The 15235-nt window shown below is 38.9% G+C and overlaps 1 long non-coding RNA gene across 3 annotated transcripts in view; it reads right to left on the bottom strand.

The window, feature by feature from the left end:
* LOC128090896 (uncharacterized) overlaps window positions 1-15235 on the bottom strand; it is a 25577-nt gene continuing 10342 nt past the window's right edge. Inside the window, exons 3-6 of one of the 3 annotated variants that reach the window (XR_008211133.1) lie at window positions 14312-14444; window positions 11384-11584; window positions 8907-8977; window positions 1-8798 (exon numbers count right to left, since the gene is read on the bottom strand). This is a non-coding gene — a long non-coding RNA (uncharacterized LOC128090896). The remainder of the gene's footprint in view (window positions 8799-8906; window positions 8978-11383; window positions 11585-14311; window positions 14445-15235) is intronic. The other 2 variants (XR_008211134.1, XR_008211135.1) reach the window with 2 other exon arrangements.

Below are 15235 nucleotides of genomic sequence, written 5' to 3' on the forward strand. Positions count from 1 at the left end.
TAAATTTTAAAGGATTGAAAGTGTAATATAGTTATTTTAAAATTACAAACACATACACAGGCTCACATACACTGTGTCTAGCAAGAAATTGTCATGGTTTAAAAAGTAAAGCCTTTGATAAAAACCGAAAACTCTTGTAGCAAATGTGAGAAGAATGTTTGTGTTCAGCAAAGGAAATACTTGGTGTGTTTTTCCTTAGTGGAAGCAGCACAGAGAACAATTCGTACTGACCTGAAGTTTTGTGGTGTCTCAACTTTGTTTAAAACACTCTGTAGAGTCCAACTTTACACCGACTGCTAAAGAATCTACTTTTTTGTTTAATAATTTAGCTGACACACAGCGTCATTTGAAGGATGCAGAGCAGTCAGGGCAATGATAGAGCAGCTGCCTCTAAGACATGAGCAGACAAAATAACCTCTTGAAAAAGCCTCAGCTCTATTTTATTGAAATACAGTGTTTCTTATTCATTTAGTTGAACTCTGGGTCTCAGAAGTCTTACAAAATAGTTCTGCTTTTTTTTTTAATGTCTAAGAACAAATTCAATAACAAAAATCTTTGCAATAAAGAAGACGAGTACCTAAAAAGGAACAAAATGCAAAATTTTGACTCCTGGTGATTTAGGAAAGCTGTATTTAATTCATACATGCACTTGTAATTGGCTGGGCAAGTCCAGTTACTGCTTTTACTCACAAAGACCACTACTAAGGCTGAGATCTGTGTTCAGAAGCCCTTCTTCTGCCTAAGGCTGTTTGGGATCTATAGAAAAGACAACTGCAGCCATAAATGTATGGATTTGCTAGATGTGCTCACACACAAGTGGAGTGCACCGAGAGCTGCATTCACAGCTACCTTCATTTAAAGACAGCAGGAAGAAGTGAGTTGTGAAACAACCGGAAGATTTCCTTGCCCAAGTAGAAGAGTTGACTTATAGTCCTTCTGACAGAGCTTGAATCTATGGCTCTTGCTTCTCAGGAGAGAGCATAGCCGTGGAGTCATGGGACACAATGAGTAAGTAGCACCTTTTTCCTTCTTGTTGACACAACGACGCTCTGCAACCTGAATTTGAGATCTGTGAGACCAGAGAGACAGCTGCGAGAACTACAGTTGGAATATTGCAGTTAGGGAAGAAGAGCTTAGCTTTCAGGTGTTTACCATCAAAACACTCAAACTTTTTTGGTCTTTTTGCCTCATGAAAGTGAGTGAATCTTCGATAGTGCTGCCTACGTGCGATACGGACCAAAGCTTGCCCAGAATGGAGCTGGATTGAAATGAAGACCCATTGCAAAGCTTTAAATGAAACATGGGTTAACAAAATTATCCCTTACCCGCTGAAAGTTTTCTTTCCACCTTCCTTCACAAAAAAATTTACATTTCCCTTTACTTTTGTTGGGGAGCTCTTTGAAAGGCTTAACAGAAGGCTGCAGACCACCTGTGTGATTTCCCTGCACAGAGTAACTTAAAACTAGCCACAGATCTAAATTATTATTAATTGCCTAAGAATACAAACATATAAAATTCATGGATGCATTGTTAATTTACTCTACAACATAGCCAAGCATTCTTCCCTGTTATTGCTATCTTATTATTGGGAAAATGCCCAATGCTACTCATTTTTACAACTCAGCAGGTTCTTTTAAGCCAAAAGAATGTTTCAGTGAGAGATGAGCTGGCTTAAATTCACTTCTAAGTTTTTGTTAACTAATTTCATGTGACCTTGGCAATAAGATACTTATTAAATAATTTCATGTGACTATGATGATCAATGCAGAAATAAGATTTGCAGACAGAGGGCTGCTAGAAATTACTGGCCCCTAAGGCTGAAACAGAGAAACTCATTCTTCTAGGGAAAAAAGAAAAAAAAAAAAAAAGAAAGAAAAGAAAAAAAAAAAAAAGGATACTACTTTGCCATTCCTCTGGTTTTGCAATAAACTTTTCCATTTGTGCTGTGCTGTTTGTGTCTGGTGATGAATTAAATTCAACAGAAAACAACAACATCATGAGTATTTAAAAAAATATATTTTATTTTAAGCCTATTGAAGTAGATAGTACTAATGGATGAAAAACAAGCATAAAATGCTGAAGAATTAACTCCTTTGAGAAGAAGTCAAGAAGCAGAAACTTTCAGTACGAGTACTGTAGTTGCAGGCTGCAAGGACCATTACAGAGACAGAGGATAAATGCAGAGCTCATTAGGAACTGACTACAGCAAGCCAGATATGCTAGCTGGGTATTTCCATCTCTATTTCCTAAATTCTAGTCATTCAGGACACAGAAGAGTGACTTCTCTGAAGCAGTGCGCAATTTGATAAAGGACCAGCTAGCTGAGCCAAATCTCAGTAGGAAGACCATTGATATTTATCTGCTATACAGCTTTGAATACAAAAATTATGATTAGCTAACTTGAGTCTGCATAGATATTTTCTTATTGTGCACATGTTTGTGGCCACCCACTCACTGCTGCTCTCAACAAGGCAGTAGCGGCAGAGAAATTCTTTCTTGGGGCTGTTTTGAAGACTGGAGTAGTGAGGAGCTGCTCTGCAATGTCTATGAAGGATTTGGCTCAGGATCTTGGTAATAAGAAACATCAAAAACCCACAGTATACTTTTGGGTGATCTATAAGTAAAAACAAATGCATTTTGGCATCTAGTTTATTTACTTTAGTGGTCATTCAGGAAACCGGCTAGATTAGAATAACGAACTCATTCCTCAGTTAGTTCCTCCTTACATGCACTGTTTCTCAGCTTACGTATGAATTAAGCTTCCAGGCTAGAAATGCTATGTCTTGTTTTAGTTTCATCCTGTTGCATTTCACAAAGCCAGCCTATGGATGGAAAGAAGTCTAGCAATAGCTCTCCTCCAGCAGCGAGAATAAGAGAAGCTTTGGCACTAAAACATCCATCAAAACAGAAGTCAGATAAACAGAAAGGGATCCATTATCTGCTTCCCTGCATATATTACAGACCTTGGACCTTCCTGGTTTTCAAGATCAGAGAGACTGAAATGTGTGGCAGGATATGAGGCTGACAGTACTACTCAAATTCTCCATGTAGGACGAGGGCAGTAATGAATTTTATGCCAGCTCCATGGGCAGGTGTGCTTTTCTCTCTGGCTAAAAGACACAACATTTGCTTAACTCCTAACAACTGTGGAATGCATTGCTAACCTCACCACAGCCTGCCGCAAGTGCGAATGGCAAACTACTACAGCATGACAAACCTTCCTCTGTGACTTAGCTCCTCGCTTAGGGCCTTCTCCTTCCAGCCACACGCAGCCTGGCAATCATTCAGTCCCTTACTGTCCCTCACCTGCTTTTTGTGAAAACAATGTAATTTCCATTACTGGCATCCAAAACCCAAGGTTATAAATATAAAAATCAGATGGCTATTCCCTCTTTCTTTATGGGATTTTCCAAGATCGTCTCGGATATATTTAGTATTCATGTGTAATGAGTCAGAGTGTCCACCTGTGGTCTCCATAAACCAATTTTGTAAATAGCATTGACTGATGTGACTAAAAAAAAAAAAGAAAAAAAAAGAAAGAAGAAGAAGAAGAAGAAGAAGAAGAAGTTAAAAAAAAAAAAAAGGCCTGTTTCTGTTTTCCAGTTTTAGTCTGAATTCAAACACTGTTTGCAGTTCCAAGAACTCTGTGGGTTTCATACTCTAGGTCAGTGGGTGGAGAATACTGGAAAAGGCCACTCCATCCTGTCCCCTCGTTCCGGTGGGCTGTAGGTCTCAAAATGATGACTTTAGTTTATAGCACAGTGAGCCACCTTTTCATTTAGAAACTGTTTAATATGCAACCTGTAGATGAGGTCCCAGGATACAACATTCCCTGTGTTTGTTCCTCACTTGGAGGTTGCTGTTGAAAAATTTGAATTTTGCTTCAGCACAGAAAGAGCTGTGGTCTGATTTTTACGGGTGCTGAAGAGCACAAAAGGATTAAGTCTCACTGACATTTCAGTACACTTTGAAGAACATGGGAGAATAACTTGACTTTGTTATTACGTTATCTAAGCTCAGGTTATCCTCGTGCTTACATCCAGTACTGGTCACCCTTTGAAGTGCCACCTGAATTGCTTTCTTTGGATTGAAGCCATCTGTGCATGGTGTGAAGCCCTGTGGGGCCACAGGACATGCTCTCAGTCTTTGGACATACAACTTGTAGGTCTGAAATGCTTCTGTGCAAATTGAGAGAAAACTTCCCTGCCTTTTTGTGCAAGAGAGAAGTTTTGGGAAGACAGCAAAGGAATAGCAGCAAGGAAAAGGAGGCAGCGTGAGTCCTGTTAATAACTAATGAGCTGTGTTAACCGAAGCTTGGATTAGCCCCTCTGGCAATATGGATCAATATCTCAAGTTAAAAGTACCACTATGCATAATGTCAGGATGTAATGTATATTTAGGTTTATAGTAGACTATAAAAAGATAACTGAAATCAGCTCTGCAATGCAGACAGTCCTTAGCTCCAGAAAATCATACCTAAAATGGAACTCATGGCCCATTTTAAAACGACATTCTTAAGGCTTAAGTTCTTGCCTTGAGATATAGTTTCATGTGCATTCACTTACAGTCTTTGCACAAAAGGAGTGCTTAAGACAGTACTCCTGTACTCATAGTACACTCGTAGTTGTGAAAGGATAAGTTGCCAGTTTGGATGAAGTGGTTAAAAGGACCTGCATAAATGCACAGGTACCAGCATTGAGAATCGGTAAATGATCAAAGAATAACTGAGGAATTGAAGTAAGATGACATGCTTGCTGAGTGCTCCAAAGTTCCGTTGACTTTAGTGGGAGTTTTGGCAAAAGGTAGATGCAGGCTGGCCCCTTACTAACAGAACTGAGTGAAACAGTTTTGACTGTGACCATATTGATATTGCTTGTTTCAGGGTTTCAATGAAGTGTGCTGTGATTGGGATCTAGAAAGTGATTCCTAACTCACAGCATTTGTATCGAAAGGACCGTTAATATTGACACAGCTTCTGAATCTGCTCTGAATTGCAAACATAATGATACTGCATAGTTTTCTTTCACCAAAATTTTAGGAAATTTACCGTTTGTTTGCTTTCATTGTGAAAGTCAAGACATGTGATACCTTGAGAAATTTTTACATTAATGCTTCAGAAACACTTGAATTTGAAGCTCAAAGCAAGCTTCCAGGCTTGCAAAGCCATTTCGCCTGGAATGTACAATACAATAAAAGGCAACAGTTTGCATAAATTTTTGCCAACTGAAACCACCAGGCACCACATAGATTGATGAAGGGCACGGCTCTGCCAGGTGCCAACGTGTCTTGTGAGTCATTGAGTGCTCAGCTCTTTCAGACCAACAGAACCAAGCAAAAAGACACTCAATACTTACCGAGATCAAGTTTCTAGCAAGTAAAAGAATGTTTTCTGCTACATGTTTTGATTAGAAGAATAATTTCAAAAGAACCATTCTCAGGCAGTAAAATTAATAAAATTACCAAAGAACCAACATTTTTCCACATCACAGTGAAAGCAAAGCAAGCAGCTGAGCAAGCAGATAACAAGTTGTGTTCATTTGGGATTGCAGCAGCATTTGATAGCAAGGCAGTGGCTGAAGTTCTATCAGATTTTCCACTATGTCACCATAAAAATCAACTGAAAACAGATATTGTTGTATATTTTCTGAGCCTCAGAGTCATTTGAAAATTTACACTTGATTAAGTAGTTTCCACTGAAAATAAATCAGTTATTATTACAGCCTTCTAGATAAAAAATCAACTTATGTTCAGCAGAACTATGTTTATTTGGGCTTTTATTACCTAGCAAACTTTGGTCCTTAGCATTAATTGCAATGCTTATTTTTCCATGTTTACAAAAAGCCTTATTTAAAAAATAAGCTGCAAAGAGTGAAGTGCTCATTCTTTGTGATCATGTGCTGAGTGTTCCTGAGGTAGACACACACGGCTAACAATTAGCTGGTAGTGCTTCAAGTATATGCTAGAAATAAACTATAATAACTGACTCCAGCCAACTACATGGGAGTGGAACCCTACTGTACTTTGTGCTCTTGGATGCCTGTGGTGCTATGTATTATTTACTGGTACAGCACATGTCTCCAGTGCACCTCAGGCAAGTGGTATCCCTATTTTGACAAGAACTCCACCGCTTTCAAAATATGAAAGGCAAATAATTTGTTTTGTTTCAGTAGAGCTACAAGCTAAAAGGGAACAACACACAAGAAACATCTCAGCACTCACTGAAATCTAGCCAGATCCCATTGGCCATCAAGCAGAATTCATCACCCCTAGAAATGCAGCAGCTTTTGCAACTGTGCCAGCAGCATGACACAGAGCAAGAGGAAGGAAGCACAGAAGAAACAACCATGGGTAATTAGAGCAGGCAAGACGTTAAGGTGATTACCCAGTTTGTAATACAACCAAAACCCAAGACGGATGCAGCTATTCTTGTGACAAATGTCAACCAACATTTCATGGCATGCAGAAGTCAGCTCTCAGAGCCTCAGTACTGGGACTCACCTGCAGGAGAGCAGCCCAGCAGGGAAGCTGGCTGTTGTTGCATGACTGACTCAGGGTGAAGAATGTCATCTGCTGAATCACAAGTACCACATCCTATGGTACTGTTTTTCTTTCCATGATTCCCCTGGCTGCCTGATACTAGTTAGATTGTAAGATCTTGGAAAGCTGGATATAACTAAACTCTTGGACCAACTTTGTGATTGGTGCACTACAGCCAGCATGGCCTTTGGGTTGAAGTTGAACCATTAATTTCCTCTTGTCCATATAAAGGTAGGATTGGTAGATCTGATTGTGAAATATGCTCTTGTTTTCCATAAGCATCGCCTAGCATTCTTGTTTCATAGTCATTTAAGGAGCAGTCAGTGTTTCCATGACAAACTTTTCTCTCAGGGATTTATCATTTGCAACAGGAACGTATTCTAACAGCAGAAATATACTCTGCATGAATTCTCTGGTGAAGGAAGATGAGTTTAACAGTCAAAAATTGCTAGACTCTCCCTAGTGGAGGTCTCCTACTCTCTAATGGAGACTGGTTTGATAACACAGTAAGTCTTGTGCATCTTCCTTCTACTTGCTTACACAGATGTAAGTGGAAAAAGTAATATATATGACAGCTATTGGAAGCAGTCTAATCTGTGACAGAAACTGAATGACCTTTCTGTAGATAACCAAGCCTTCTGCTGAGGCTAAAACTCTAATCCAGCCTTTCGGCAGTAGAAATTGCTCCTTCTCTCATTAACACGCTCACAAAATGGGATCTATTTTGTCAAAAGTATTTCTCTAAACAAAGCTAAGAGAATTGTACATGTATGATCCAGTGACACAGGTAGAGGATGACTTAAAGTAAAGGCTGAAATTATTAATTTCTGAGACACAGAGCAACTTACTGAAACATATTCCAGAGTGCTAGAGTGTTTTAAAGGAAGAGCAGCAACTTTTCATTATTAAGGGAATAGTTGCAATACTAATCCTATATTTAATGTAACAAAACATTGATTCTTTCTACAGTAGTTACAAAAATTGTGTAAGACGTTTTATAAATACTTATGCATAGCAGATAAACAATATTGCTACAAGATGAAACTAAGATATAGGGTACAAAACAGATAGTGACAAAATAATTCCCAATATTTTAACATTTTAATTATAATCCTTGGAAAAAATAGAGTTTGATAGAAAAGTGAAAAGAATAAAAGAGAAAGATCAGTAGGCATATTGAACCCATTTGTAGAGTTTATGCCTCTTAATTAAATTTTCTACTGCAGTTACCACAAACCCACATCAAATATTCCAAGAAACTGCCATGCCCAACAGACTTAGCTGTAGGCCAACTGCATATGCCTGTGGGAACCAAAGAGGGAGGTTTTGGACAAGCAAGACTACCAACTTTTTTCTCCTCTCCTATTGAATTATCTGTGGGTATCATAAACAGCAGTCATATCCAAAATAAAAATCCCACTTTCAACAACATCCATTGAAACTACACCTTGACAACAATTTTGGGTTTTTTTCCCTGCGTGGTCCATTTTATCTATAGAAATAGCAGAATAATAACACTTCTAGCTACTGAAAATGCAACACCACAGTTTATTAACTACTCAGGTGGTTTTAATATTTACACCCTGAGTGAAACGTAGTGAAGTGACCGCATTAAACCTTGCACTGCTCAGCCCTCCTCTTCACGTTGCATCTGTCAGTCCTGGTGCTTCAATCTGATTCCATAAATTATTACTAAGGGACCCATTTTTAGTGTAAAATAGCTGTATGTCATGGAAAAACTGCTACACAACATGGCATTCTGAAATTTACCTTCATTTTCTTCCGAAAAAGAGATGTTACAGTTCTTCGTATATTGGAATGGCAGCCTTCTTTGAGAGTTTTCTCCAGCTCAGTCACCAACCAAACAGTTCTACATGTTCAATTTCAGCAGGCTTTGATCAACTTATGGAGACCTTACTGGAACAATCTTTTTCATATGTTTGGCCTACAAGGCCAGAATTACCACAAGTTAGCTGTAGTGACTGGAAAATCACTTTGAATGCATTTACAAAAGAACCTATAATATTTTCACATATGGAGACAAAAAAAAGTAACAAACACACAATAACATAAAAGCACAAACCAACCAACCAACAAGGATACAGAAGGCTGCAAATCAAAGAGGTAGCTGTGTAGGTAAAGCTGTTGGACACATGGTTTGAAGAATCAGGACAAGCAGTGGATGCTCTCAGAGCCAGGTGCTGTGTTGGGACTGAATCAGAGTTGACTCATTTTTTTGTTTAACGTTGAAGCTTGAGAGCCTGGAAGAGTATCAAGATGAAAAGAAAAACTGCAGCCTTTATTGAAAATAATTTTAAAACATACCACAGAGGTCTTAATTTTCAAGAAAGATTTCTTGAGAAATTTACCTTGGAGCCAAATTCCCCTTTCTGTATCACACACCTCTCTCTGTGGATTGCAAGTGGAAGAATATGCGTGCCTGGGGAAAAGATATGAGGAATGGTTTTAATTTTGTTAACTTAGACCTTTTTGTCAAGGAATTTATCTAAACCTACTCTTTTCCTATTGGACTCTCATTCCACTGGGCAGTCTGTTGACAAGTGTTCAAGGAAGTGGAGTCACCGAGGAATTTTTATAGGAGTTCTTCGTAATAATAAAAGACTCCTTAATATCTAATCAATTTTTTCAGCTCATTTCCTTCTAGCCAAGGGAAATCTGAAAGTAACAGGAAAACATCATAAAACTGACAAGGAAGGGCTGTGTGCTCAAGGTTGAGCACATGAACCCATCTTTGACAGTCTGTGAAATCAGCCAGCTGTGAAGCTGGACTATTAAAAGGTTTTATTTCCCCAAATTACGTATGAGGAGATGTTGCAGGCTTCCCACCTGCCCTTCCCAAGGGACTTTCTCTTCAGAGCAAACTTCACTTTAAATGCAGGCTTAGTAATAAGTCTTAAAGAGGCTTTATGCATGTGGTACCTATTACAGAATCTGGAAGCAGTGCTATTTCTCCTACAAGGGCTGCTTTGAAGCATAAGGCAAGAATTTGGGTCAAGCCTCATCCCTTTTACACTACAAAAGTACAATAGCCTGCACGCTTTGTGTGTTCTGTGTCCAGTCTCAGGACTGGATGTATCCCCAAGATAACAAAGTGCTGCACTCATTTTGCTGAAACAAACCCAAAGTAACAAACAAACCAGCTGATGATATAAACCACCCCTAACAATTTTCCCCACGCGGATGCTAGGCTGTTTCTTTAATACTCAAAACAATGCTTAGTCACATTTAGTCCAAAAATGATACCAAGTGTCATTCTGTTTCAGATAAACAAATATCTCACAGTAATATCTTCTCAAAACTCAAGTCACTTTTAACCACTTTAGTTTATAGATACAAACAGCAGGAGTTCACATGCCTTTGGGCACTTAGAGCAAACAGCTTTTACTTCTTGTAAGGGGTCAACACACACAGATGCAGCAAAGTACTGTTGGTGCAGAAAACTTTCTCATATTTAGTCAATGTATTACAACAGAGAAAAGCCATTTGGGAAAGGCTGTGTCTTAACAATTCAACTGCATTTCTTCAGCTCCACTGGCTCTGCAGTACAAAAAAGTCAGCAAAGGATTCTTTGCAGAAAAAGAAAATAAATTAGAGCTGAGAACTTCTAGGATATCGTTATTACTAGATTCACTTTAGATATTCACATGAAGGAAAGGGAGAGGTTACAATAAAGGCTAACCTGGTAAATAAACAAAACACTGAATGTCCAGATCTGCAGCTGGTCTCTAACCAGGGCAAAAGCAAGGTGCCAAGCCTCAGCTCTGCAGCCTGCTGCAGGACTCAAAATAACAAGAATTTAGAAGTGTCTATAATATTTGGATTTTGTTCTGTCTGAAGTTGTTTTCTAAAACTTCTTAATAATTTGTTTTGGGTTCTGGAGGGGTTCTCTTCCCATTGATTTTAAAATACCTGCCAGTTTTCTTATAATTCTACTCCTCTATTAAGTACAAAGGCTGAATTTCCACAGACAACCCAAACATTATTGGTTTTTCTCATTCAAATGTCTTGAAGTTTGTAACAGCCTTGGTTTCAGTTACTTGAAAAGTGATGACGAATGCATATGAATGAATGAACTGATAAATAGTGCAGTAATGTTGTATTGGTAACCCACAACCCATTCACACTGCTGATCCTGTAAGATTATTAAGATATAAGGGAATTTTTCTATATCGTTCATTACTTACAAAAAAGAAAAAAGAGTATTAATGGACTGCAACATTTACAAAATCAAACTTTCAGAAATAAGGAAATCCTATTTTTGCATTTGACCCAATTGCCTTAATTTTGACATTGTTTATTGAAGTTAGGAATAAAATTGAGAAGTTGCAGAATGAAGGATACTTGGGAAAGCCCAAGTTTCATACTTCCTAATTTCAAAGTGTTGATTTTGTAACCAGACTGAACTTAATCTGGGCCCCTGGGAAGACAGAGTCCACAGTGAAGGCAACTGAAGATCATACCATAACACGCAAACACGACACTAAATTTAAGCTGGCTAGACAGAAAAATATCTGGCATTTCCCAAATTCAAAGCACTTGATTTTCCACTCATAGAAAGAAAGAAAAAATAAAGGAAGTGTGAGTTTCAAGTGTGTATTGCTAATTCGTATTTTAAAGAAAGCCTAAATTCCCCCATCTCTTCCATATCAATGGGATTTCAGTTCTGACTGCTTGTGATTGCTCCACAGAAGCCAGCTGACAGAGAAAGCCTCACTACTAGCCACACACACTGTGTGGAGAGAGCTGGTGGAAGAGAGGTCTTGGAGAAGGGCATAAGAGGGAGCTGGACACAGCTGTTCCAACATCCCATCAGACATTGGCTCACCCTGTGCCGCTGCACTGGCAGCAGTGGAGCTACAGGCACACTGGCTGTGGTGCTGCCAAGCTGTCACAGCTTTCCTCTGCTCCTATGGAACTCTGGGATGCTTAAGATCTCTGGAAAAGCAGTTCTGTGGAACTCCTGCTCCCTCCTTTTTCTTCTACCACATTTGTATGTGCACACCCTTCTCATAGCTATTTCAAAGACCTCTTGGAAGCAAAAGAGATGTTAGAACTTCTCAGGATGGAGTAACAAGTTTTTGTACAAAAATGGGTCAGGGCTTCCAGATGAGCAGGTAGCACAGCTGCCACCTCAATGATTAAAGCAGTGTCAGGTATAGCCTACTTCAGTGCACTGGGTTCAATGAAAATTTCCTCCTGTGTTTTAGCCTTTCCTCCAGTGTACACCCACATACGGGGTGACCACTGCTGGTCCAGATTATCCGAATAAAAATGCTACCTCTGACTACAGGATGACAGGAATCCTAGGCAACTCTGTTATCCAGATTTCCTGAATGAATCAGAATTTTAAACGCGCAAATGAATGCTGAACATCTGCCACATCTTTTACAGGAAGGAAAAAAGAATAATGCCATCATAATAGCACATTTCGCTCTCAAGAAGCTTTGATGTCAGGAAACGAAGTATCCAAGTACAGCTATTTTTCTAACTTGTTCACCTTTGGGGGTTGCCAGAAGGAGGTCTTTTTTGTCTCATAGACCACTACAAAGTTTAGAAATGGAGAACAAGTGATCATCCGCGTGACTATTCTGTGAAAGTTCTGGATTTTCCAAATGTCAGTTTACAGTCACATGTTTATTCATTTTTCCAGTCAGTGAGTATTATAAAAATAAAAGATAGAGAAACAGAGGTTATGCTAATAGCTCCCAAGTGACTATCAACAGCATTGCGCAGTTTTGATCTCTGATGCAGATGGTGGTAGATTCCCTCAGGAAGCTGAAGAGGACACAGTTCTTAGACAGAGTTGTGGAATGATGTAGAAGACAACAATCTGCAAAATTATTATTGAATCATAGAATCATAGAATGGCGTGGGTTGAAAAGGACCATAAAGATTATTCAGTTTCAACCCCACTGCCATGGGCAGGGTCGTCAGCCACTAGACCAGGCTGCCCAGATATGGTCTGTATGGTCTATAAAGCCATATCAGCTACTGATTTTTAAGGAGTTATTTGAATTACTGGTAGCTTTCACCATGTTCTCGCACAGACACCAACCCTAAGAGGCAGTAGGAAACTGTCAACGGAGCTGAAAAGCCCTTAGGTGAGCCAGTACATCTATAGCTTTTAAACTGAAGAAACTACCAAATTTTTGATCTGTCAGAATTATTCTGTAGTTGAGGATTGACATTTAGACTGTTCTTCTTTTTAATTAGATTTTCTGTCTTAAGAAAAATCAAATCAAATTAGTAAAATTCTGTGGAATTGTCTGAGAACAATGGCCTATTTTATGGCTCTGCAGCATGATTCACTGAACTGAACTATGCAACAGGTAGTCTTCAAGTGGTGGAATAAATTCCATTGCTTCCTTGTTGGGATGCTGACATTAGATAAACTGTTTGTAAACATTAAATGTAACAAGCCTTCTTCGTGATTTCCCCTTCTGCAAACTTCAGAAATTTCAGCACCAAACATAACACAGATTTATGAGCCATGACAAACTGCAAACATTAAAGGACACAAAATTGAACTTGTCTTCTGCTTAAATCTTGCAATCTTTACATATAATTTCTTTTCTGAATGCAGCCTGCATTTTTTTTCTTTCTGCTTTCCAAAGTAGGTGAAAGGCAATCACTTGGAATGGAAGGACCTTCGGTAAGTCCACACTTAAGTTCTTCTGTATATACCTTTTCACACTGTGAGTTTATGCCTTTGTGTAGAAGTGAACCAGGTGAAGAGGGGGACTGGGCTCTGTATTTACACTTTCTGTTTTTCATGTTATATAATCCACAAGGATTTAGTACAAAGCTGAGAAACACCGATGTGCTTTTTTGCTTTTCCATCACAGATCTTTAACTCTTCACTGTCCTTCTGAAAGTGCGCCTTCAAAACTTCTTCTCTGGAGTTTTACCCTTTCATTCAAAGACCCACTGGGGAAGCTTACTCTAGTTCTGTAGATACTCCCCATGTTTTTCGCTCTATCTGATCTCCACAGAAAGGCTGCTTGGGATACTCTCTGTTGTTCTCATCTCTTTTCCAATTTCACCATGCACCTTTCTCAGACCTCATGTCACGTGCCTCTGCAGTGTAAAAAGTGGGAATAAAAGAGCTATCTGGCTTTACTATTGTCATTCATCATGGAATTTATGTTTACCCCAGATAGAGGTACAAAGTCAAATGCTTTACAGAAATCTATTACAATTAATGCTCCACCCTCTGAAAACATGAGATACCTCAGGGAAAGGAAAAATACAGATAAAACTCATTTTGGACCTGAACTTTTCTTGGGAGTAATCGCATAAGCAATACTGTGGCACTGAGCTTGAACTCTTCAGCTTTTCTGGATCCAAACTGACTCACATAGAATTATCTTAGCTCTCTCTTTAACCAGTTCACTGGCTGTTTTGCAAACCAAATCATCTTCTCATGCATGATGGGGAAATGACTCTTTCCTTTATCAAACTGGATGTCTCATCAAAAAGGATATTCAGGCAAAATGTTGAGGTTTTGTACCAAATAATTGAGTTCAGTTTTTTCTTGACAAAGACTTTACAGAACATCAAAATAGACCAACCAAAGTCACTAATAAACACCCAACCAACATCTCAGTCACCTCCTTCCATGAAAAACAGTGATGATACTAAAGCCACCAACTTAAATAGCTGAGGAGTTTGTCAAGAACACTGCATGCTGCAACAAGATAAAATCATTTTACCTCAGGATTGTTATCTAGTGTAAAGGAGTAAACCAAGAAACCTGCATCGTTATGTGCCAAAAGAGTTCACTGGTGAGAAGTGCAGTGTTTCAGGATGAAGGTTGCTCTCTGTGATGCACGGTGCCATCACTCAGCTTTTGGGATACAAGATGTAGAACTGTTTGGCATTTGTGCCTACAATTGATAGAAAGTTGTGGATACTTTAATGCGCTGTTTTATCTATACAGCCACATGCATTAAGTATGCTGAAATAAATACATAGCAGAATGCATAATGAAAGAATTAGCAGGCTATATAATTAGCGTAACTGGCCCCCAGAACAAGTTAGTTGGTGCATTTTCACTCACTGGACATAGTTAAATAAAAAATATACATTTTTGTACATGAAACTTCCCAGCACCACCTGCAGCTGTGAGCAGGAATCACTCGGTGACATTGCAAGGCTTCTGTTACGTAGGAGGTCAGCAGGGATCATCATAATGATCCCTTCTTGTTTTAAAAGCTGAGAATGCTATATGTAATCCCTGTAATTAATCTAACTCCATAGGCTTCTATTTACAAGTCCGTTATTTTGGCTGTCTGTATCAGGAGAAATAACTAGTTGCAGCCAGTCAGAGTCTATTGAAAATAGGGAATTACTATTTGGAGCGAAGTCTGTTTCTAAAAAGCCTGCTGTATAAGTCTCTGCTCTCTGGAAACGCCAGAGTTGATCTCTATGACACATCCTATTTGCCGAAAGTTTACGGTAGATTGACTCATGCAGTTTTATGTTGTGCTCTGTTTAAAATACTACTTTTTTTTTTTTGGTTGAGTGGTAGCTGTTTCAGTGGTTACCTTTTGGTTTGATGGTTTGTTTTTATAGGGCAGAGAAAGTTTACCCAAATTACGAGCAGTTGCCTGTACTGCCTGAAGAAAAATGTCATCCTGACATTGATTTCTTTGGGGAATGAATCATGCAGCTATAC

This window comes from Tympanuchus pallidicinctus, unplaced genomic scaffold (genome assembly GCF_026119805.1).
Source record: "Tympanuchus pallidicinctus isolate F22 unplaced genomic scaffold, pur_lepc_1.0 scaffold5, whole genome shotgun sequence".
NCBI classification, from domain to species: Eukaryota; Metazoa; Chordata; class Aves; order Galliformes; family Phasianidae; genus Tympanuchus; species Tympanuchus pallidicinctus.